The sequence below is a fragment of the Marmota marmota genome, unplaced genomic scaffold, assembly GCF_001458135.2.
Source record: "Marmota marmota marmota unplaced genomic scaffold, marMar, whole genome shotgun sequence".
Lineage (NCBI taxonomy): Eukaryota > Metazoa > Chordata > Mammalia > Rodentia > Sciuridae > Marmota > Marmota marmota.
Window position 1 is genome coordinate 3624977 of NW_026000057.1, and position 23561 is coordinate 3648537.

At 43.3% G+C, this 23561-nt stretch overlaps 1 long non-coding RNA gene across 1 annotated transcript; it reads left to right on the forward strand.

Annotated features, from left to right (window-relative positions):
- Positions 1 to 1532: 1532 nt before the first annotated feature.
- LOC125619817 lies at positions 1533 to 4996 on the forward strand. Its single transcript, XR_007351420.1, has 3 exons — positions 1533 to 1759; positions 1877 to 2074; positions 4473 to 4996. It is a non-coding gene; the product is annotated as an uncharacterized LOC125619817 (long non-coding RNA).
- The last annotated feature ends 18565 nt before the right edge of the window (positions 4997 to 23561 follow it).

The window sequence follows — 23561 nt, forward strand, 5'->3', positions numbered from 1 at the left end:
AAACCTGTCGGCATTTGGTTCTTGCACTTCCCAGTTTTCAGAACTACAAGACATAAATTTCTGTCTTTTATCATGACCCTGTCTGTGGCACTTTGTTATAGCAGACCAGTGAACTGAGACAGATATATAAGGGGGAGATGGGGGCAACTTTTTTTTTTTTTGTAACAGGCTGATAGAACTCTCTTTTTTAATTTGCCAAGAAAACATTCTTAAAGTCATTACTATTCATTAATGCCTTCTGATGTTGAATTTGTTTTATGGGGAACCCCAGGTTGGATGTGTAGAGAGCAGAGGTGACCCAAGGAGGCTTCAGGGCATCCAGGTTACACAAAACTATTGGACTGAAAAGAAGTAGTGAAAGAAGAGAAAAATGTGGAATAATTGCAAAATTTAGTCTTAAGTCACTGGGCATTGAACCCACGGGGCACTTATCCCCTGAGTCACATCCCTGACCCTTTTAAATATTTTATTTAGAGACAAGGTCATGCAAAATTGCTTAGGGCCTTGATAAATTGCTGAGGCTGGCTTTGAATGTGTGATCCTCCTGCCTCAACCTCCTGAGCCTCTGGGATTACAGGCATGGGGGCTTCTTAGGTCACTTTTTAGAGGAAAAGTGAATAAAGAGAGGCAGTCTATAGGTCCTGATAGGAAACACACTCAGTCATTGAAAATATTATAATGATCCGACTATTTACTGAGGTGCAGTCAAAGGTAAGGGAAATAAAAGTTAGTGGTATAGCAGGAAACCACAGGGCTAGGACTAAAGGGGCAATAGGAAGGTTGACTATTGGAAAATGGCAAGGCTGAAACCAAAAGACGGGTGCTGCGAGGCAGGAGTGTGGCCCTGTGCATAGGCACACACCTGCTGCCCCTCTGGGCTCTGCAGAAAGGGAGCTGGGCCTCCATTTCTGCCAGGTGATTTCTGAACCATCTGGAAGCCAGAGGGCAGGCAAAGCATGATATGCTCTGCCTTCCTCAGGCTCCAGAGGTTCAGAGACCAGGAAGGATAGGCAGTGGGTCTTGAGGGGCATGTGGAGGTTCTCCTCAAGGCTCTCTACCCCAATCCTGACTTCTACACAGTCCTGTTGTCCCCAGACAGTAGCCCCTCAACTTACCTACTTCTCAGCTAGAAAGTCACAAGACATGGTTTCAACAGAGAGACTGGTGGTTCTTAATTTCTTTGGTGTCAGAGACTTTAAATGTACATCTAAGCACCCACACGAATTTACATATGCTATTTGCCTCTTCGGAGATAGAAAACCTTTTATTAAACAGTGGATTGGACTTTCTCACTTATAGTCTTACAAAAACCAGTGGCCAATATCTTCTATTTTTTTTTTTTTTTCCCTCAGTCCTGGGGATTGACCACAGGGCCACTCTACCACTGAGCTCTATTCATAGGTGTTTTTGTTATTTCATCTTGATACAGAGTCTCACTAGGTTATTGAGACTGGTCTCAAACTTGTACTCTGGAATTGCTGGGATTACAGGCATGCACCACCACGCCCAGCTCTTAAAATTCTTGAAATAAATCCAAATTGTGTACCTAAAATTAAAAAAAAATAAAAAAGAAACTGAATAGGAAATTTCTGCTTAGAAAGAGATTTCCCAAGTACATGGATTTAAAAAAAAAAAATTTCAAGAAGAATATTGACTTTTGGAGTGGTCAGTGGCCTGGTAACATTTGTCAACTATGATATTTCACAGACCCAACTCGAACACTGATGACAATAAGTCACGAAACCCCTGACTTACCAAGGTAGGTGGTGGCAGATAGAATCAAAATTCCCATTGATCGCTGTTCCAAATGAGATTTGGCTTGTATCAGAAATTACCACACTCTCAAACACTTTTTCAGTTTCTCATTTGTCCTCAGGTCATCGAGGACATTTTTGCGGCTGACACTGTTTGGATGTTATTTTGGGCAGAGGTAACCCGTGAGCACTTCTGCAGTGTTTCCAAGTTCTGCAGCTGCTTCCTGATGGGGGATGGCCCCTGGACTCTAGTTGTCAGAACATCTTACCCAGGTCTGGAAAGGAGCCACTGTTTACCTTCAATTCTTACTTCCAGAGAGGTAGGTTTATCCAAAGAATGGGTTGTTTTCCAGCAACTACAGCTAATGGCAAGTACAGACCTTCAGTTAAAAGTGTGGGCTCCAAGTTCAGGCCACCTGGGTCAAGAGCTTTGTACCAACTCCTTATTAACAACCCCACTTAAACAAGGGCCTTGCAGGTATATGACTTGACCTGCTCATCAGTGGATAACATAGCACCTATTTTATAAGATTGTTTAGAGAATGAGCTAAATTCAGATAAAGCCTTATTAATAGGGGCAGCCATATTTCAATATTATTAAAGTGGCTGTACTTGTCTGGAAGGCTGTGAAAAACCTCTTCCCTGACTTCATTCTTCTGTGCATTCATCCGTGCATTTCTAAATATTTACCGGCAGCTACTATGGGCTCAGCACTGTGCTGTGTGCTACCGATGCAATGCCAGCTAAAATAGATCCAGGGCTTGGCTCCACTGAACCCACGGCTAGAGGGGAAGGCAGGTATTCATCAAGTAATCACAAAGACACAGGTAAAACTGCCATGGAGGAAAGGAGCATGATTCACAGAGAACCAATAATGGAGGGATATGACCCAAAGGACATGTTATTTAACCTGAGATCTTAAAGAGCAGGTAGGAGTCATCTCGGAGTTACTTATCTCAAGGTCTATTAAGTGTAACTAGTCTTTGATGGCTGGTGTATTTCAGTGTAGCAGAGGAGAACTTCATAATCTTCCAAACAAACTTCTTTAAAAGACAGAAATTGAAGGTACTGATATTGTTGATGACTCTTATGGTAGATAGTAAAAAAAAAATTTTACTCAGAATTTCTCTTTGACTCTAATGCAAGACAATTTAGAATAGAATATCTTTTTTCTTTCTTTCTTTTTTTTTTGTACCAGGGATTGAACTCAACCACTGAGTCACATCCCCAGCCCTTTTTGTATTTTATTTAGAGACAATGTCTCACTGAGTTGCTTAGGGCCTCACTAAATTGCTGAGGCTGGCTTTGAACTCATGATCCTCCTACCTTACCCTCCTGAGCCGCTGGGATTACAGGCGTGTGCCACTGTGCCCAGCTAGAATGGAATGACTTTCCATGACCTGTGGAGTTTCTTCCTTCATCAAAAAATGAAACCTTGGAGCTGGGATTGTGGCTCAGCAGTAGAGCACTTGCCTAGCACATGCGGGGCCCTGGGTTTGATCCTCAGCACCACATAAAAATAAATAAATAAAACAAAGGTTTGTGTCCGACTGCAACTAAAAAAATAAATATTAAAAAAAAAAAAAGAAACCTAGATGGGTCCAAGCATTATTGGGTCTTTAATCATGGACAGTACCAGTTTGTTTGTTTGTTTGTTTTTAGTTGAAGTTTTGTTTGGCAAATAAAGTTTTCTCAATTTCAAAACCACAGGAGGCCTTTGAACTTTCCAAAAAGGCTCCCAAAATAGGAATTTTATTTCACGCTGTGTTTATGTAAATAAAACGGGAGCTAGGAACTTGGCTCTGCTAAGAGAAATTGATACCCTGCAGGGAAATGGCCATTCATCCACTATCTGCTTCAAATATTGGAATAGAGTTAGTGATTCTGGAGTGGATGATAACATGTGGCAGAAGATAATTTTGGTTTTTAGATTTTTCTCCAACTCACAGAGGAGCTTAACTGTTTCCAGGGGATTTTGTGTCAAGGTTTTTATCTAGTAATGCAGCAAGCAGTCTCACAGGACAATGAAGACAACCCATCTTTGTGTTGCTGCAGGTCAATTTTGGTTAAGTTTTTAGTGTATTCCAACTGAGCTGTTTACTCATGCAAAAGAGGCAGCCCATGCAATGTATTTTCAGAGTGTAAGAGATCACTTCATTTTTGTTGGCTTCCACCTTCCATCAGTAATATGCTCAATGACATGAGCAAAATCCATTGTTTGACACACACATTGCCATGAGCGTACACACACTGTCGTGTGCACACACATACTGTCATGTATACACACTCTGTTATGTGTACACACATACTGTCATGTACACATTGTCAAGCACTACATGACAACACTGGGCTCTTTGACAGAGTGTGTATACCACAGTGATCCTATGAGAGTATATCCTCATCCTCCGGTGACGTCATAACCATCTTAGGTTTGTGTAAGTGCTCTCTATGATGTTCACACAACAATGAAATTGCCTAACAATGCATTTCTCAGAACATATCTCTGTCATCAACTGACATATGACTATATGTAATGAGAGAGAGAGACAGAGAGAGAGAGAGAGAGAGAGAGAGAGAGAAGACAGAGACTCCCTTTGCTCATTTGCCAGGATTACAACCTCTCCCCTTCCTTTGGCTGGTATTCTAAATTTTAAAGAGAAGTCAACCTAAATGCTCAAGATGTTAACTGCTACATAATCTTTTTTTTTTTTTTTTTAGCTTTACAGAATCAAAAATATCTGATGACCTTTGTAACACCCTGCCTTAATCTTTACTTCTATACACCAACTCACCCAAGAAACTACAGGAAATGGCCCCAGAAGTTTAAGATCCAATGCCAAGTTCCAGAGAAGAAAAAAGGAGACACCTGCTCTGGATGACAGACCCTGCTCAGCAGTTGGCCTTCCTGCCCTGCTTCTCCTTTTCCACCTATAAAAGCCCCTCCCCCCAACATGGAGCCTCAACCCAGCTCCTCCATCTTCTGCAAGGCTGACCACCAACTCTCATCTCCTGAGTACTGGCCTTTGAGTGGTGGGCAGCCTGGATCTTAACCCAGAGTTAAGGTATAGATGTTCACAATCTTCACGACATGTTACATTTTCAGTTTATAACAGAGAATGGCCCAGCCAGTAGCACAACAGGCCAATGGTGACAATCATAGATGACCAAATTCCACATAGCTTTGCGTGCCGCTTTTTAGTTGTCTAGCATGAAATAATGCCATAATAAAAATGTTCTTCAAGAAAATTCTCTCTCCTAAGCATAGTTTTTAAATATTGGGGAAGACATAAAGATCATATTTTCCCTCAGTGCCAATCTGCTGTGTGCTCTGGCTCATTATCCCAAGGCCAACGACCTCAGCTATCAAGAGACCCTGTCTCTAAATAAAATACAACATAGGCGTGGGGATATGGCCCAGTGGTCGAGTGCCCCTCAGTTCAATCCCGGGTCACCCTCCCTTTAAAAAAAAGGGGCGTTTGCTGGAACCAAAATCTCCATTTAATTTACTTGAATTTTCATGTCCATGTTTATTTTCTTGCTATGACTTTTTTTTCCTGCCCTTGCTCTTATTTTTTCAGAAGATCAACTACTTCAACCTGTCATGCATGATCACTTTATCTTGTATTCTTTTCCTTTCCTCATTCTAAATCTTCATCCCTTTAATTTTTCAATCTGAAATCTCATTTACCCTAAACCCAGCCCTGTGTGGAGAGACCAATACTTGATCCTACCAGCAGGGGTCACTATCGCTCCTTCCCAGAAACCTTATGGTTCAAATACTCATTATCACATTAGAGAACCTTCTGGTGTTGCTTGATAGGCTTTGAGTTTCCATGGAACATTATAAATTCTTAAGGCTCAGTATTCACGTTGGAATCATTTCCATCTTTGTCTAGTATTAGGTAACACTTTAAATACTTTCTAAAGTGAATGCAAATGTATGTGTTTATTTATAATAGCTATAATTCCTACAGGTAAAACACTCTTCAAATCATGCCTTATACATTACAGATCAAAGTTCCTATCCTTAGATACAAAGGCATATACAAAGGTAAGATTACTGCACTTTTTTTGGTCTTCAACTTATACTTTCTTCTAGTAAACTGGAGATTCATACATGTGTGTACTTGAAGTACTTAGAATCTCAACAATGTAATCTAAATGAGATTGGATTAGAATATATCTTAATTATTTTTCAAGAATAATTCCCTTTATTCTTTTCTGTAATTATGCCATTTTTAATCCATTACATTCATTAAAAAAAAAAACCCACTAAATTAAAAAAAGAAGCCAGGAAAGATTAGCTACATGATAGCTAGTTATGGAAACATAATAATAAAATATTGATTAAAGTGGTTATTGGGTTTAAGTCAGAGAGCAACCTTAAATAAGGATATCACAGCAACAATCCTACCTTCTCATTCCTGCATCATTAAAATGGGTCATTTCCACAAGCATCAAATATGCTATTGTTTTCTCTCTCTCTCTCTCTCTCTCTCTCTCTCTCTCTCTCTCTGTACTGGGGAGTGAATCCAGGGGCGCTTAACCACTCAGCCACATCTCCAGCCCTTTTTTTGTATTTAATTTGCAGCAAGGTCTCACTGAATTACTTAGGGATTTGCTAAGTTGCTGAGGCTGGCTTTGAACTCAGAGATCCTCCTGCCTTGGCCTCCCAAGCTGCTGGAATTACAGGCCTGGGCCACCAGGCCTGGCGTTTTTTTTCTCATCTTAAACAAACACAACCCCCTCGGAGCCTACTTCTCCAGCTACTGCCCCAATTCTCTGCTCTAAATTCAAAAGTCAAGTTTCATTTCTCCTCTTACTTGGCCAATGGGCAGCATTGGACAATTTATCACTGCTTCAAACATTTTCTACTACAAACATTTTCTTCCCTTGCTCTCAGGACACCACCTGAGTTTGGTTCTCCCGCTGCCTGTTTGAGCCCTCATTGCCAATCTCTTTTCCTGTGCTCTCTTCCTTTGCTTCACATTACGATGTGAGACCCTCCATGGGCTTTGGATCTACTCAGTTCCCAGGCGATCACCTGCAGAGTCCACGCCTTCCATACCACCTGTTCTCTAACAAACTGTGCTCACCTTGTTGATCACTGAGATCCAATTATTAAAGATTTGCTACAAACGAGTTCATTTGCTACACACAAGAAGTCAGAAGGAGGCAGTCCACAGCTGATGTGACAGATTAACCTGTCGTCAGAGGCTCAGGCTACTTCCCATTCCATGGAACTTATATTCTCAGGTCCCACCTTGTGATTTGACATGCCAATTTAGCTATTCACATCATATACACATTCCAGGCAGAAGGAAGATAGAAATGGCATCTCCTTGTAAATGAGCTTTATATATATATTTGAGTTGTAGATAGACACAATACCTTTATTTTGTTTTATTTTTATGTGGTGCTGGGGATTGAACCCAGTGCCTCATGCATGCTAGGCAAGCGCTCTACCACTGAGCCACAACCCCGCCAGCAGATGAGCTTTTTAAGAGCCTTTTTGGAAGCCCATCCCCCATACCTCCACACATGCATGTCTATTCATTGGCTCACTAGCCACACTAGGTCATGTGTTCATATCTGGCTGCATGGCAAGAAAGTATCTGTGACCTTAATTCCAGGCAATAATAAGCTCAGTTAAACTTGAAGTTCCAATTCTAAGGAGGAAGAAGAACAAGAACATTGGCTAAGCACCTACTAGTTTCTGCCATGACCCCAGTACATCGAAGTGTCCTGTATTCATGTCTCCAGCGCTGCGCTCTTCTCTGAGCCCCAAGATGGCTGACTCCAACTTCACCCCAGCCAAGCCAAGCCAAGCATTCATTATCTTTATGTTGGAGTCTCAGGAATGAATGGTGGATTGGAATGAGCTGAAGAAAGAGTTAAGGAGTGAGAAGGTGAAGACAGTGGCTGTAGAGAACTCTTTAGGAGTTTTGGTATAAAGAGGAGCAGAAGAGCAGAAGAATGGGAAGAAGTTGGAGGAAAACTGGAAGACCAAGGGGAGTTTTGCGATGTTGTGTAAAATAGGCGACATTTCAGTGTGCTTGTGTGTGAGTCTGCTTTCTGTCTTTCCCAGGCCCTAGGAAAACAACTTAGAGGGGGAAGGGTTTATTTTGTCTCATGGTTTCAGAGGTGTCAGTCCATAGTCTTAGGGCTCCAAGGCAGAAATATCATGCTGGAAGGGTGTGGGCAAGGAAGCTGCCCAGCTCATGGTGGCCAGAAAGCAGAGGGTCAGAGAGAGAGGGAGGGGCCAAGAGAGAGAAAGGGGTCAGGGACAAGAGATGGTCCCAGGGGCAAACCCACCAGTGTCCTACTTCCTCCAACCAAGCGCAACCTGCTTACAGTTTCTACCACTCCCGGGAGTCCATTCAAAGCACTAAACCACCTAAGGGATTAATCCACTGAAGAACTCAGACCCCTCATGATCCAAGTCTTTCCTAAAAGCCCCACCTCCAAACTTTATTGCATTGGGGACCAAGCCTTCAACACATGAGACTTTTTGGGACATTCCAGATCAAAAGCATTATAGCTTGTGCGATATTAGAAAGGACCCAGGAGAGAAGAAACCAATGATTTAACAAAGAGGGAGAATAATATAGAAATAAAGGCCTCAAGTAGACAGAGAGGTATGGCTTGAAGAACACAACTGGGAAAATTAGTTTTTTCCTTTTTTTCGGTGCTGGGGATCAAACCCAGGACCTCACACATGCCAGGCAAGTGCTCCACCACGGAGCTGCATCCCCAGCCCTTTTATTTTTATTTAGAGACAGGGTCTCACTGAGTTGCTTAGCACCTCGCTTTTGCTGAGGCTGGCTTTGAACTCACAATCCTCCTGCCTCAGCCTGTTGAGCCGCTGGGATTACAGATGTGTGCCACTGAACCCGGCTGAAGATTAACTTTTGATAGGAAAAAGAAGACACCGTATGTGGGTGTACTTTCAGGCAAAAGTGGAACTGCATTCAAGTTTTGATAACTCTGTTTCAGACACATGGCTATAAAAGGTCGAAACAATAAAGATAAAGCCAGATTCAAAAAGAAGACAAACATCTTCTAGAGGAAAGAGAACAAAAATGTCAAAGTTTATGGAAAATCCAGAAAGTATTGATTACTGATCACAATTTCAGCTCCTCAGGGGCAGAGAGCACTGAAATTTCTCTACATGATATTGGATCCTATCTTATAGCTTGAAACTCCTTCCTTCTCAAAAGTGAGGTTGCAAAAATATTGAAACTCCAAATGAATCCTACTTGGAGATATGACCTTTTTTTTCTTTTTCTTTCTTTTTTTTGGGGGGGAAGCTATGGAGATAGGGGTACATGAATATCATAATCAAAATTTAAGTCAACCTTCCCAATATTTCTGTAAATTATATTGTCTTCCTGGCCTGTTTGACACTCAATGTTATCAATGTTACTGTGGGGTAGGAATTCCAAGCTGCTTCTTTAAGACCTGGCTTTTGATTGAGGGTTTGCTGACAGATGGGAATGAGCTCATAGCCAAAGGCATGGGGGGAGAGAGAGAAAAACTTTTAACAGCTTCCGAATATGAACCTGTAACCCCAAATTCCAAAACACATGGATCAGTCTAATACTTAGGAAACCAACAAAAATCAATCATTAGAAAGTGAATTGATGGGCGCTGTGAGGCACACCTGTAAGACTCACAGGTATTCTTTAAAAGTGGGCTGGAGCCAGTGTCGTGGTGCACACTTGTAATCCCAGCAGCTCAGGAGGCTGAGGCAGGAGGATCACAAGTTCAAAGCCAGCCTCAGCAAAAGCGAGGCACTAAGCAACTCAGCAAGACCCTGTCTCTAAAATACAAAATAGGGCTGGGAATGTGGCTCAGTGGTTGAGTTGAGTGCCTCTGAGTTCAATCTCTAATATCCACTCCCCCCCCCCAAAAAAAAAAAAAAAAAAAAGAAAAAGTGAATTAACTACAAGTAGAATTAGTTTTGTCTTTGGAGCAATTTCCTTTGTTATTGCTGTTGGCACCAGGGCTGAACCCAGGGGCCCTAGCCACTGAGCCACATCCCCAGCCCTTTTTTGTATTTTGATTCAAGTCGGGATCCTCCTGACTCAGCCTCCCAAGCAGCTGGGATTTCAGGCATGTCATCGGGCCTGACCTGATAAACTTCTAATACAAATATGATTGAGAGTTTCAAAGAGATAAAAGCATTAAAAAGAACAAATTACAGAATAAACATAAGTAAAAAGTAAAAATGAAACATAAAAGAGATTATTAGAAATTTGTCATTGAAAAAGGTATTCGAAAGGGGAATGAAGGGAAGGGAGAGGGGATGGGAATAGGAAAGACAGTGGAATGAATCAGAGCGAAACTTTCCTATGTTCATATGTAAATACATAATCAGTGTAACTTCACATCATGTACAACCATAAGAAAGGATCCTAGGGCTGGGGTTGTGGCTCAGCGGTAGAGCACTTGCCTAACACATGCAAGGCCCTGGGTTCGATCCTCAGAACCATATTAAAAAATAAATAAAATAAAGACATTATGTCCAACTACAACTAAATATTAAACAAAAAGAAAGGATCCTAATTAGAATAAGTTATACTTTACGTTTGGAAAATATGTCAAAATACACTCTACTATCATGTATATCTAAAAAGAACAACAAAACAAAAAAGATATTCATTGGGGTATAAATCTGTTAGAGGATTTTAATTCTGATGTTGTCAAAGGGAAAATTAATGATTTGCAAGATCATAAAATGGAGTCGTCCAGAACATGGTGTAGAAAGCAAACAGAAATGCCAGGCACAGTGGGCACACCTGTAATCCTAGCATCTCAGGAGGCTGAGGCAGGAGGATCACAAGTTCAAAGCCAGCCTCAGTAACTTAGGGAGGCCCAAGAAACTCGCCGAGACTCTGTCTCTAAATAAAATATAAGAAAGGGCTGGGAATGTGGCTCAGTGGTTAAGCACTCTTGGGTTCAATCCCCAATACTAAAAAAAAAAAAAAAAAAAAAAGAAAGAAAAAAGAAAGCAAAGAGAAAATGTGGGTATGGACACCGTGTGTGTGTGTGTGTGTGTGTGTAGTGGGGGGAGTTGGTGGTGGAAGATGGTACTGCCCTTGTATTGCTTCCAATTTCTCAATAAAATTAGAGATGAGATCATGAGCTGAGAAGGAGGGGAGGTAGCTCATGTTTGAGGAGAAAGAATAAAGTTTCCTTTTAAAGAATGGGACAACGAATTGTTGGAGGACGTGCGGAAGGATCGCCAGGAAATGCCTGTGGTCGACTTTTGTCTAACTAGGATTTAGACCTCCTAAAATTGCCCGTGGGGCTGACGATGTAGCTCAGTGGCAGAGCATGTGCAAGATTCTGGGCAATCCCAGCACTGGAAAAACAAAATTGCTGTTGGGAAAAAAATTGTGTGCAAGGAGCAACGAGGAAAGTAGTGGAAAGATAAATAAATGCCCGGAACATATTTAATTTAAAATACCTGGAGCATGTTTAATTTATTGTAATTACTTACTTTTGCAATTAAATATAAAACTGAGCTCTGTAGATAAAAAAGCCATATTTTCAAGTAAGAGTATAGAGATAAGAGGACATAAAGGATCTACGAGAAAAGAAAAAAAAAAAAAGAAGAAGAAAAGAATAGATATGTCCCAACAATGTTCCTTGGAAGCAGGTACAGGAGGGGCAATACTCGGGCAGCTGAAGGATGGATGAGTCAGAGCTGCGTGGCTCCTATAGGGAGGACCAAGAGCCATCCCCCCTCCATTGATTCTCAGGTCTATTTTTAATATATTTTAGAAAATCAAAATAAAATGTTATAATCAAGTCATCTAAGAGTTAAGTGCAGTTCTCAAAGATGACAATTACTAGAATTGTGAGAAAGTTTCCTTGTCTTCTCCTCACTTAGAAAACATAATCTATCCCATGGGAATCTGGTAATATTCTGACTGTTTGAAGTGTAGGCATCCGTGTATGTGCATTCAGCCAGTCACTGTGTCTTTATTACCTGTTGGAATGGTTTGGTCAAGTGCCTCCCAAAAGGCTTGGTCCCCATGTTTAGAGTCTTGGGAGTTGTTGGTACCTTTAGGAGGTGGGGCCTCATGAGAGGAAGTTAGGTTGTTGGGGGTGTGCCCTTGCAGGGGACATTGGGACTCTGGTCCCCTCCTCTCTCTGCTTGCTTCTTGGCCACCATGAGGAGAGCAGCTTCCTCTACCATGGGCTCCCGCCATGATATACTGCATTTTCACAGAACCCAAAGCACCCAGGTTAAGCCAACCATGAGCTGAAACCTCCTAAACTGGGAGCCAAAAGAAACTTTTCCTCCCTATAAGTTGATTATCTCAGTATTCTCTTACTGTAACAGGAAGTCGATGAACACGCCTGTGAACCTGTGTGCACTACGGCTGAACTACAGGAAATGTCATAGCAGGTCAATTCTATTACCCAGACTCAACTTCAGGTTCTGCTACTGAATACCATTGTGAACTGGGAATTGAGGGATTTACTCAAACTCTTTGAGTCCCTGTTTCCTCTTCCATAAAAGAAGAGGTGATGATGATAGTAATACCCACTCTCATCGGGTTCTTGTGAGAATTAAATGATATGAAGTACTTGAAGTGTTTAGACTAATGCCTCATAAGTGCTCACCACGTGGCAGCAGCTATTATTACCTACTAATTAAAATTCCAAGCAGCATATTATGCTGCTCTAAATAGTGCTACCAAACCAAAGATTTTAGAGTAGGCATAACACATATATTTTATTGTGGATCCAATGTACCCAACACCATTTTGAAGATACCCAACATCTCCATCTTTAGTCATAACTGTACAATTTTTCAAATGGTGGCATAGCATTACGTAAATTAGTTCTTACTGTATTTGGCAGCAGACAAATACCATCTCAGTTCATTAGATACAGAAGCAGAGACTTGGAGAGCACCTAAGTGACTTGACCAAAATCACAAAAGCTTCAGCTTATAAGTCAAAGCGTTCAAACAAGAATGTAGGTTTTCATTGCTGATGACTGTTAAGCAGTCTCATGGAGATTAAGGAGAGTCTTTAATGGACTTATTAGCAGCTTAATACTTGTCTTAATTATTTGTTTTGATACAGAAATCGTCTTATTTTAATTGCCTATTATTAATATATCTAAGGATGTCCACAAACCACAAAGCAACTTCATTGGTTCACATGCTCTATGAAGCACATTTTTTTCTTAAAAAATTTATAATGAGAGTTTTACATTCTAAGAGTACACATACTTTAAATTTTTTTGTAGTTGTAGATGGATAGAATGCCTTTATTTTATTTGTTAATTTTTAGGTGGTGCTGAGGATCGAACCCAGTGCCTCACACATGCTAGGCAAGTGCTCTACCACTGAGACCCAGCCCCAGCCCCATACCCCCATTCAGCAGTTTCCTTTTCTGCTAAAGAAAGGAACCATTTCTCTTGCATCCTTCATAATCATTATCTTCCTCTTTTTCTTCCCCTCTTTCACTTCCCATGAAAGACCAGTGACATCTGTAATATCTGTCATTATATGCCATGGGAATATAAATTGTGTGTTTGTGTATATTTTATTCATTTATTTTTTGCAGCACTTGGATTGAACTCACTATTGAGCTCCAGCCCAACCTCTTTAAATTTTTTTGTTGTTGTTTTGTTTTGAGGTGAGTTCTTGCTAAATTGCCCAGGCTGGTCTCAAACTGGCAATCCTTCTGCCTCAGCCGGTCTCCTGAGTAGCTGGGATTACAGGTGTGCACTAACCACCACAGTTAGCTGTTTTTGTTTCAACCGTTTTATTATTTACTAAAGTTGGGAAGTCACTGAACTTTCTATGAATCTATATTAAGCACTTGCCTAGAGTTGGACATTGCCAAGATTTGCCCTTGTCAGTCTTTCTGGGCAGGATGGCGCACATCTGGAGTCCCAGCTACCTTGAGGCTGAGACAAGAGGATCATCGGAACCCACAAGTTCAAGGCCAGTCTGGACAACATAGCCAGATTCCATTTCAAAAAACGAAAGCAAAGCAAAAACCACAAAGAGGAAGATCCTTTCCTGTTTGGAAGGGTCAAACAGAGACTTGGATGTCCTGGTGAAGAAGTGTGTGAAGCTGTGGAGAGTGGGAATGAATACAGGTGTGTGTGTGTGTGTGTGTGTGTGTGTGAGTGTGTGAGTGATTTGGATGTGTGGTGTCCCCCAAAAGCTCACATGTGAGACAGTGCAAGAAGATTCAGAGAAGAAATGATTGGATTGTGAGAACCTTAACACAATCAGTGAATTACTCACTTGATGGGATTAATTGAGTGGTAATTGAAGGCAGGTGGGGTATGGCTGCAGGAGGTGGGCATCGGGAACGTGGCTTTGGGGTATATATTTGCATCTGGTGAGTGGAGTCTTTCCACTTTCTGATCATCATGTGAGGTCATTCCCTCCACCACACACTTCCTTCCTCCATGATGTTCTGCCTCATCTCGAGACCTGAGGGATGGAGCTGGCTCTAAGACCTCTGAAATCGTGAGCCCCCAATTAAACTTTTCCTCCTCTACAATTGTTCTGATGGGTCTTTTTGTCACAGTGGTGAAAAAGCTGACTAAAACAGTGTGTGATGTTTTCACATAGATTCAGGACATGCTGTGGCCCCTCTGGAGTAGAGACAGGAAGCCTGCTCTTGGGACAGTGGCCTCCTAAGATTGGCATTGAAGAGAGACCTTTCGGTGTGTTATTTGGGGATAAATTCTCTTAGCTGCTCTTGAGAAAAATCTATAAAGCTCTGCATTACTCTTCAAGGCTTTTGCAGTTGAATTTCTAAAATGTTTATAAATTGTTTGGAAGTGTCACCACAGGAGCAAGATTAGAGAAATACTATATTTGTATTATATTCTCATATACACAAAATTCATTCAATTCAGTCACATTTAGACACACATTTGAATGTGGCCCTCTTCTAGATGTTTATATAAGAAAAAAATATTTATGTTTCTAGTGATAGAGCAAAAGAGTTGAGAAAAATCTGCCCAGTTAAGAGATGTCTTTGGAAAACCACAATAGCCTGAAATGGCCTGGCACGGTGACACATGCCTGTAATCCCAGCAGCTGGGGAGGCCAAGGCAGAAGGATCGCAAGTTCAAAGCCAGCCTCAGCAACCTAGTGAGGCTATAAGCAACTTAGTAAGACCCTGTCTCAAAATAAAAAATAGAAAAGACGGACAATGTGGCTCAGCAGTTGAATGTCTCTGTGTTCAACCCTGGTCAAAAAAAAAAAAGCATGGAATGCTTAATTAGGTTTATCTAGACAAGGGTTAACACTTTGTCAGGAGTGTTTAAAACTAGATGGAAGGAAGGATCCCTCCAAATGAGTGATTTTCTTGGAAAAATAAACAATATTCGTGTTGGCTTATGTTAGAAATTCAGAGCTTTAGAGCTTTAGATTATCAATTTATTAAGAAAGGCTCTTACATTTTCTGGAAACGAGACAGCAACATGGTTGCAGCCATTTTCCCAAACTGCCCACATGGTTGACTTCATTGCCCTCTTTGTTGGGAAAACTAGGCCCAGAGTTCTCGGGATGGTACAATCAGTGAAATTCACTATAAAACTGTCATCTTCCCAGTTAACCAGTTTTGCTGTCACACGGGTGACTCTCTGCTCCTTGGCTCCACCACAGATTTATGATTTCCAGCCTCAGCTGGCTCTTCAGTGTCATCAGGCAATGGTTCCTGGGGCAGAGACCAAGGATGACCCTCCAGGATAACTCACGATCTCCTTTTCCCCTTATTTTCACCTATAGCCCTGGCTAGAAAATGAAAATCCCCCATTTCCCAGCACCCTTTCAACTGAGAAACGGCCACATAGAATAGTGCTGGCTGCCGGGCAGGGTGGGGCATGCCTGTGATCCCAGCTGCTCCAGAGGCTGAAGCAGGAGGCTCTCGAGTCCAAAGCCAGCCTCAGCAAAAGTGAGGCCCTAAGCAACTCAGCGAGGCCCTGTGTCTAAATAAAATAGAAAATAGGGCTGGGGACATGGCTCAGTGTTCAAGTGCCCCTGAGTTCAATCCCCAGAACCAACCAACCAACCAAACAACCAAACAAACAAAAAAGCCAGTTCTGGCTGCCGCAGTCTGGCTGGGCACAATTCAGGAGCCACTTGTCAAAAGAAACGAACTTTATTTTTAGAACCACACACGCCAAACAAAACAGCTCCTCAGGAAAACCTTCAGAGCCCAACTGCCACCACCGGCTTCCCACAAGCCTCTCCCTCAACCCCAAGCCTCTCCACCTCCCCCACTCCTCCTGCTCTTGAGGCCAATTGACTGGGTTGCCTGGGCGGAGCCAAAAAAAGTCCCCCTGTTGAGAGCCACAGCCGAAGGGGCCCCAGCAAACTTTCAGACTGCCGGCTGATGATTGGCTCACAGCGGCCCCAGCAACTTCTAGCTGATTGGCTCCTCTTTGGTGATGCTCATTGGGCTGTTTCCCCACCCTTTCAGACTACGGAGCTGCTCATTGGGGGTGCCACAGTCTGGCTGGGCACGATTCAGGAGCCACTTGTCAAAAGAAACGAACTTTNAACCCAGCCAATCGGCCTCAAGAGCAGGAGGATTGTGGGAGGTGGAGAGGCTTGGGGTTGAGGGAGAGGCTTGTGGGAAGCCGGTGGTGGCAGTTGGGCTCTGAAGGTTTTCCTGAGGAGCTGTTTTGTTTGGTGTGTGGTTCTAAAAATAAAGTTCGTTTCTTTTGACAAGTGGCTCCTGAATCGTGCCCAGCCAGACTGTGGCACCCCCAATGAGCAGCTCCGTAGTCTGAAAGGGTGGGGAAACAGCCCAATGAGCATCACCGCAGAGGAGCCAATCAGCTAGAAGTTGCTGGGGCTGCTGTGAGCCAGTTATCAGCTGGCAGTCTGAAAGTTTGCTGGGGCCCCTTCAGCTGTGGCTCTCAACATCTGGCCACTGCAGGAAAGGCCCCAGCTCTCTAGGAGAATGATTTTTCCCTCTAGATATTTGTCTTTTTATTACTGTGAACTTGTCTGGGACACCTGGAAGTGCAGCAGCCATCTTTGGACATACGGTGACAATTCTGAGAAATCACCAAACCACTGCAGCCGCCCCCTGTTGCCTATCCATTGTCCTTTTGCTGAGTGAAATGAATAGAGCTGTCCATTTCATCCATGCTAGGTCTCTTCTATTTGATTTTGCTTTGGACTAAACCACTCTTTGTCCTCAGTTAGCTCCCTTTGCTTCCAGTGGGAGAACAGCCACTCTACCTGAGTGAGCAACTTTTGGTGGCTTCTTGGGCTATTCCCTCAAAACTGCCACTCTGTTCAGATTCATGTGGTTTATGGAAAGCCATCCTATACCATATTCAGGGGTGAAATACTTTACCTAGGTTTAACCAGTGGTGCATTCCATAGTCTAGCCATAGCATTCATAACTGAGTATATGACCTAAGATAGTCCAATCAGAGTGAGTCTTAGGACTTTTTCTGTGATTTCTGAAACATAGCCCTCTCTTTCTCAAGTCAATGAGATGTGCAGGTGCAAGTCAGGAACTGCTGCACCCATATTGTACCATGTGGTAAGGCAGCCTCAGTGTACATTTGGCACACTGAGAACAGATCTCACAGCATTGCAGAGAGCCAGGTTCTGGCTTGGACTGCATCTGAAGTCTATCCAAGGACTCCTTCTTATTTTGTAATCATTTTAGGTAAGCAGAAGTCTTGTGATACACTGTTCTTTCAGTAGAACACTTCACATGCAGGATATTTCCATTCGCCCTTCAGATCCACTCTTGTCTCTTTGCTCCATGTTCTGTACCTCAGGAGGTGAAGTTCATTGACCACACCAATAAGCACCCTTGCCTCTGACTTCCAGTTGGATTTGGCCAAAGCAGAGCACCAGCAGGTGACCAGAGGAAAGAGAAAATGGGAGGAAGATGAAGGTGTTTCTGGCCCCTGCTGGTGGGGTCTCTGCAGGCTGCTGTCTGCTGGTCACAGGCCAGGACTGCTGCCGGCTGATCCCTCTGCTCAGAGCATCCTCCTCCTGTTCTGATAACACTTCCTCCTCCTGCCCTTTGGTCTTGTGCTTGGTGATGATTCCTCATGGACGCCACTGAAGAGCTGCACCAGGCTGTGGTGTCCCTATACCCTGAGCGTTCTCTATAAATGGTTCCTTCATCATAAGCTCCTCAAAGCCGTCTGTTCATTTGCAGAGGTCCTGGCTGGTGGCCCTCACTCTACTTCATCAGGGCACAGGAGTCCACACTTCTCCATGTGCCCAGACATCCCGCAAAGTACCCACACATGCCTTGAGCACCGTGTGGGGCTTCCGTTCTGTTTCTGAGCTTGCCAGGGGATGTGGGTCAAACCAGTGCCTCTTTTCTCCTTCACCAAAATGAGAATGATGATCCTTCCCTACATATCTTGCCAGGGATTTTGGAAGAACCAAGTCATAACAGATATAAAAATGCTAACAAGCCGAGTACTGTGTTTATTTTGGTACCAGGGGTTGAATCCAGGGGCGTTCAACCCCTGAGCCCTTTTTTTTTTTTTGTATTTTATTTAGAGACAAGGTCTCACTGAGTTGCTTAGGGCCTTGCTAAGTTGCTGAGGCTGGCTTTGAACTTGCCATCCTCCTGCCTCAGCCTCCCAAGCTGCTAGCATTACAGGTGTGTACCACCGCACCCAGCTAGAAGCTGAGTACCAGACACACACACAAAGCATTGTTATCTATAAAACGGTCATTGCTGTAAAGATTGAATGAGATAATAAGAAGGATCCGTGCTAGTGTCCTCCTGTTTCCTCACCTAGTGACAGGAGGAGAGTCCAACAGGGAGGCGGTGCACACTGGACCAGCAGGCCACAGCTGATCTTGTTAAGAAGGGACAGAGGACTCGAATGCCAAAGGCTGGACTTGGAGATGATTGTGGCAAAAGGACTGGGAAATGACAGTGTGCTCAGGTCAGGGAGGGGACACTCTCTTTGATTGAAGCTTACTGGAAACCACACACTGTGGGTGGGACTAACCGGTCACAGAAATCCTTCCCAGAAGTAATCCATGTGACTTGAGGACATTTTACTGATGAGATTAAGATGCTAAAATGCCATCGAGAAGCAGCCAACCTAAAGTATAATTAATGTCTAGCCAGCCATAAGCTTGGCCATTGTAATACTCCATGGATGTCAACTCAAGTGACGGTATTGAGATGAGGGAAATGGTATTTATAGAGCACCCACATTGGTCATGGCAGCCTGTATACATCATCACACAGAGTGCTTAGAGCAACCTCATGCAGCCGTTAGTTGACTGACAGGGGTTGGAGTCCCCAGTGAGCTTACTTACACTGTATAAGTAGCACTGGTTCTGCAAGGTCCTTGCTTAGCATCTGAATGGCCATCTTAAGTGACAGTCACCATTTTAAGGAAAACATTTTTGCTTTCTGGCCCAAGGGCCTTTCTGAGAAAGGCTCCCCACTCCCTCCTATCAACGCAACCCTTAACCACCTGCATTAGGACTGCCCGGCTCTGAATCCTGAGCCTCCCCCATAGAAGTCCCAGAACTCAAGCCTGTTTTGCCTCTTTCTCCTGTAGAGAGATGGCCTTCATTTGTCAACTCTGACGAATAAACGAATAAACTCTTGTGTGGATCTCTGCCTGGTCTTTCATTTCTCACTTACCCGTCTCTTGTTCCTCTCTTTACCTTCAGGATCAACCTCTCAAACCTGCAGGAAGCTGGTGAATGTGGTATATATAGTGGGTATGAACCCAAAGATTCATGTGCACAAGAAATATATCAGCTTTCTTCTTCTCCTTCCCCTTCACCTTCTCTTCTCCCCTCCTCCTCCTTCTTTTTTTTTGTAATAGAGATTGAACCCAGGGGTGCTTAACCACTGAGCCACAACCCCAGTGCCCCTTTTTTTTTTTTTTTTTTGGTTTGTTTTATTAAGAGACAGGGTCTCGCTAAGTTGCTTAGGGCCTCGTTAAATTGCTGAGGCTGGCTTTGAACTCACAATCCTCCTGCCTCAGCCTCCCGTGCTGCTGGGATTACAGATGTGCACCACCACACCCGGCTATCAGCTTGTTCTTTTTATTTATTTATTTTTGATTGATTTTTTATTTATATATGATAGTGGAATGCATTAATATTCTTATTGCATACATAGAGCACAATTTTTCTTATCCCTGGTTGAATGCAAGGTATATTCACACTATCAGCTTTATTTTTACGTAGCTCAGCTTAATTTATATTCTCAGTCACTACTCCATCTCCCAGATTCAGATTCCCGCCTCATCTCTTACTTGAGTTTTTTTCTGAGTTCTGATTTTGAATTATTTATTTATTTAGTTTATTTGGCTCTATTGTTTATATGACTTTAAAGCTATGGTGGTGGTAACACAGGGATGGAGACAATTTGGTCTTCATCAAGGCCATAAAGAAATCTGTTCCTCCCTGGTTGGTTTGTGCAGGTTGTCATGGAGACATCTCTTGTCTCCCTCTGGGCAGCTCTTCCAACCCAGCCAGTCTCCCTCCACTTCTTCTGTGCCTCCCTTGGATACATGAGGCTCGTTCTGTGGCTGCCCCACATAGTGACTTGAAGGTTAGACCTGAGGCTGTCCGTCTGGGAAGATCACAGATGTTGTAACTCTCTCTGGTTTTAAGCTGTCCACCCAGGATTCTGCTTAGCTGCTGGCACTCAGACCTCTTCTGCTGTGGATTCCGTAATCCCACCTGGGCGCCCGGCCCCGGCTCACTCTGCAGTGCTCATCTCGCGAAGCAGGACACAGCTCTCTTGCACCTTGCCCCGTGTCCTGCCCTATCACTTTCCCTTTCGTTCTTTTCTTTCACCAGGTGTGAAGAAGCCTTTTCCGGTCGGCAGGGGAGGTCACCCCGACTGCTCTAGAATCTTGCCCTGATCCCTTTTGTTTCTCTAGGAAGCTGGCTTTCAACACTCAGTGGAGGAAGTCTCCATCTCCCTCTGTTTTCTGCTATCAGCGTCTTCCCTGAGCTGAGGCAAACCTCATGGTTTAGTTGCTTTAAAAGAGGGAGCGAGGGGCTGGGGCTGGGGCTCAGTGGTGGAGCGCTCGCCTAGCACATGTGAGGCCCTGGCTTCGATCCTCAGCACCACATATAAAGAAATAAAATAAAATAAAGGTATGTGTCCATCAACAACTAAAAAAAAGAAGCGGGGGGAGCAAAATGCAGAGTAAAAAACCCACCAGCTCTTTCTGAGTATTGTCTTATTTGTATACAGATGACTTTTTAAATTGATTTCAATCTGGTGAGAACCACAACTTCAGGTTGGACGGGAATCTCCCTTTACCTTCCTTGGTGGATGAGGACATATTTTCTCTGTGGACATGATACGGGGGGAGCCAAATGTTCATTAGAAGCTTGCTGTGGAGCAGGTTGAGACCAGTGGATGAACAACCTCCCCGTGATGGTCTGAAGCGCCTTTGACTCTCAGGAGAGGCCTGGCAGGGACAGGAGTTCCGTCGACCTGGGAGCCTGGCACCTGCAGGGGAAGGCATTCTTGGTTTCCGACGCCCGTTTTCCCTGGTTCCATATTGCCCAGTTCCCTTCCAGTCTTCCCATCACTCTGTCCTTGGCTTTCAGGTGGTCCCGCAGGCCACCTGAAAAGTTTGAATTAAGGAATTCAAACTTTAAAAAAAAAAAAAAAGTAACGATGTAGCCAGGCATGGTGGTGCAGGCCTGTAATCCCAGTGACTCAGGAGGCTGAGGCAGGAGGATTGCAAGTTCAAAGCTGGCTCTCCTCAGGTGATGCCACACAGGAATTGTTTCAGCTGCTATAACAGAACACCCAAGACTGGATAACTTATAATGAACATAAATTTATTTGGCTCATGGTTCTGAGCCTGGGAAGTTCAAAATCGAGGGGTCAAGTCTGGTGAGCACCGACTTCCTGCCCCATAGCATAGTGGAAGGCATCCTGTGGTGAGAATAAGAAAGCAAGCTTGAGGGCTGGGGATGTGGCTCAAGCGGTAGCGTGCTCGCTTGGCATGCGTGCGGCCCGGGTTCGATCCTTAGCACCACATACAAAGATGTTGTGTCTGCCGAGAACTAAAAAATAAATATTTTAAAAAAATTAAAAAAAAAAAAAAGAAAGCAAGCTTGGTTTATAAAAATCCACTTCCCACTTTTTTTTTCTTTTTCCTTTTTGCAGCAGTGGGGACTGAACCAATGGTATTCTACCTCTGAGCCCTTTTTATTTTTTTATTTTGATACAGGGTCTCACTAAGTTACCCAGGCCCACTAAGTTACTGAGGCTGGCCTTGAACTTGCCATCCTCCTGCCTCAGCCTCCTGAATCGCTGGGATTACAGGCATGATCCACCACGCCTGGCTACTCACCCATTCTCGTCTTTACATGCCTATGATGAAAAACTAAACAATGATGAAAAACAAATGCACATAGAAGAAATGGACACAGCAAAATAGTCCTCTTCTCACTTGGGACCTCCTCCCTTATCCCTGTACTTTCAATCCCATTTCTCAGAGGCAAATATTCTTGCCAGTTTCTTGAGTCTTTCGAGACAGATTTCAATACATTGCGTGCGTGCACACACACACATGTGAACACATACACATACACACTAATATATTCTGTCTTTTGCTCTACCTCCTACTTTTTTAAAAAAAATTTACTTAATAACATATCTTGTGGGAGTGTTAACATGTCTTACTCCATTACATTTTGAGTGTCTCTCTTCCAGTCCTTTTGTTCTGACTGGATCCACCATTGTTACACCCCAGTTGTTGCTCCTCACCGTCTCTCTAGCCCTCTACTCCTCATTATGTTCATCTGCAGAGGAAGTTACCTCCTTCCTTACTTGAAGCCAGCCATGTCTGAGGGCAAACCATTACAGAATATTAGGTCTCTACCATTAACAAGCTCCTGGAAAAAACTTTTAGCAACGAGTCTGTTGCTATTGTAAATCATGTTTTGATGATGAACAGAGAATTAAGGAACTCAAACTTAAAAAAAAAAAAAGTAACGATGTAGCCAGGCATGGTGGTGCAGGCCTGTAATCCCAGTGACTCAGGAGGCTGAGGCAGGAGGATTGCAAGTTCAAAGCTGGGTGCAGCAACTTAGTGAGACCCTGTCTCAAAAAATAAAAAAGTAAAAAAGAACTGGGGATGTAGCTCAGTGGTAAAGTGCCCCTGGGTTCAATCTCTTGTACCCAAAATAAAAAAATAAAATTTATGTTTGTACCATGTTTCTTTCTATACCCAGAATCTATGACCACATATAACACACCAGAATGATGTATTTTAGTCTACTATGACTACAAATTCCAAGTCCTAGAGAGGAACACTTAAGCGGTATATCCTTTATATTTTGATTGCTTCTACTCTAATAGTTTGAATTTCTTGGTAAAGGGGTTATGATTGGGATATGAGGTGTTCCCCAAAAGCTTCTGTGTTTATAGAAATACTCACAGGTGAAATGATTGGATTAGAAGACCTGTGACCTGATCATCCCATCCCAGTTTGAATGCACTGACTGGGTGGTGCCTGTGAGTAGGTGGGATGTGGTTGAGGGGTGCCCTGGAAGCATGCATCTTCCCTGCAGTCCCCCCAATCCTGGCTGTTATGGAAGGACACTTTCCTCCACTGGGCCACTTGTCTTGATGTGCAGCCTCACCTTGGCCCCAGAGCAGTGGGGTTGGCTGACTATGGACTGAGCCTCTGGAACCAGGAGCCAAAATAAAGCTCTCCTCCTCTAAGTTGTTGGGTATTTTTGTCACGGTGACCCAAAGCTGACTAAAACACAGGGTGGAAGCTCATCTTAAAAGCCAGACATTTCTTAAC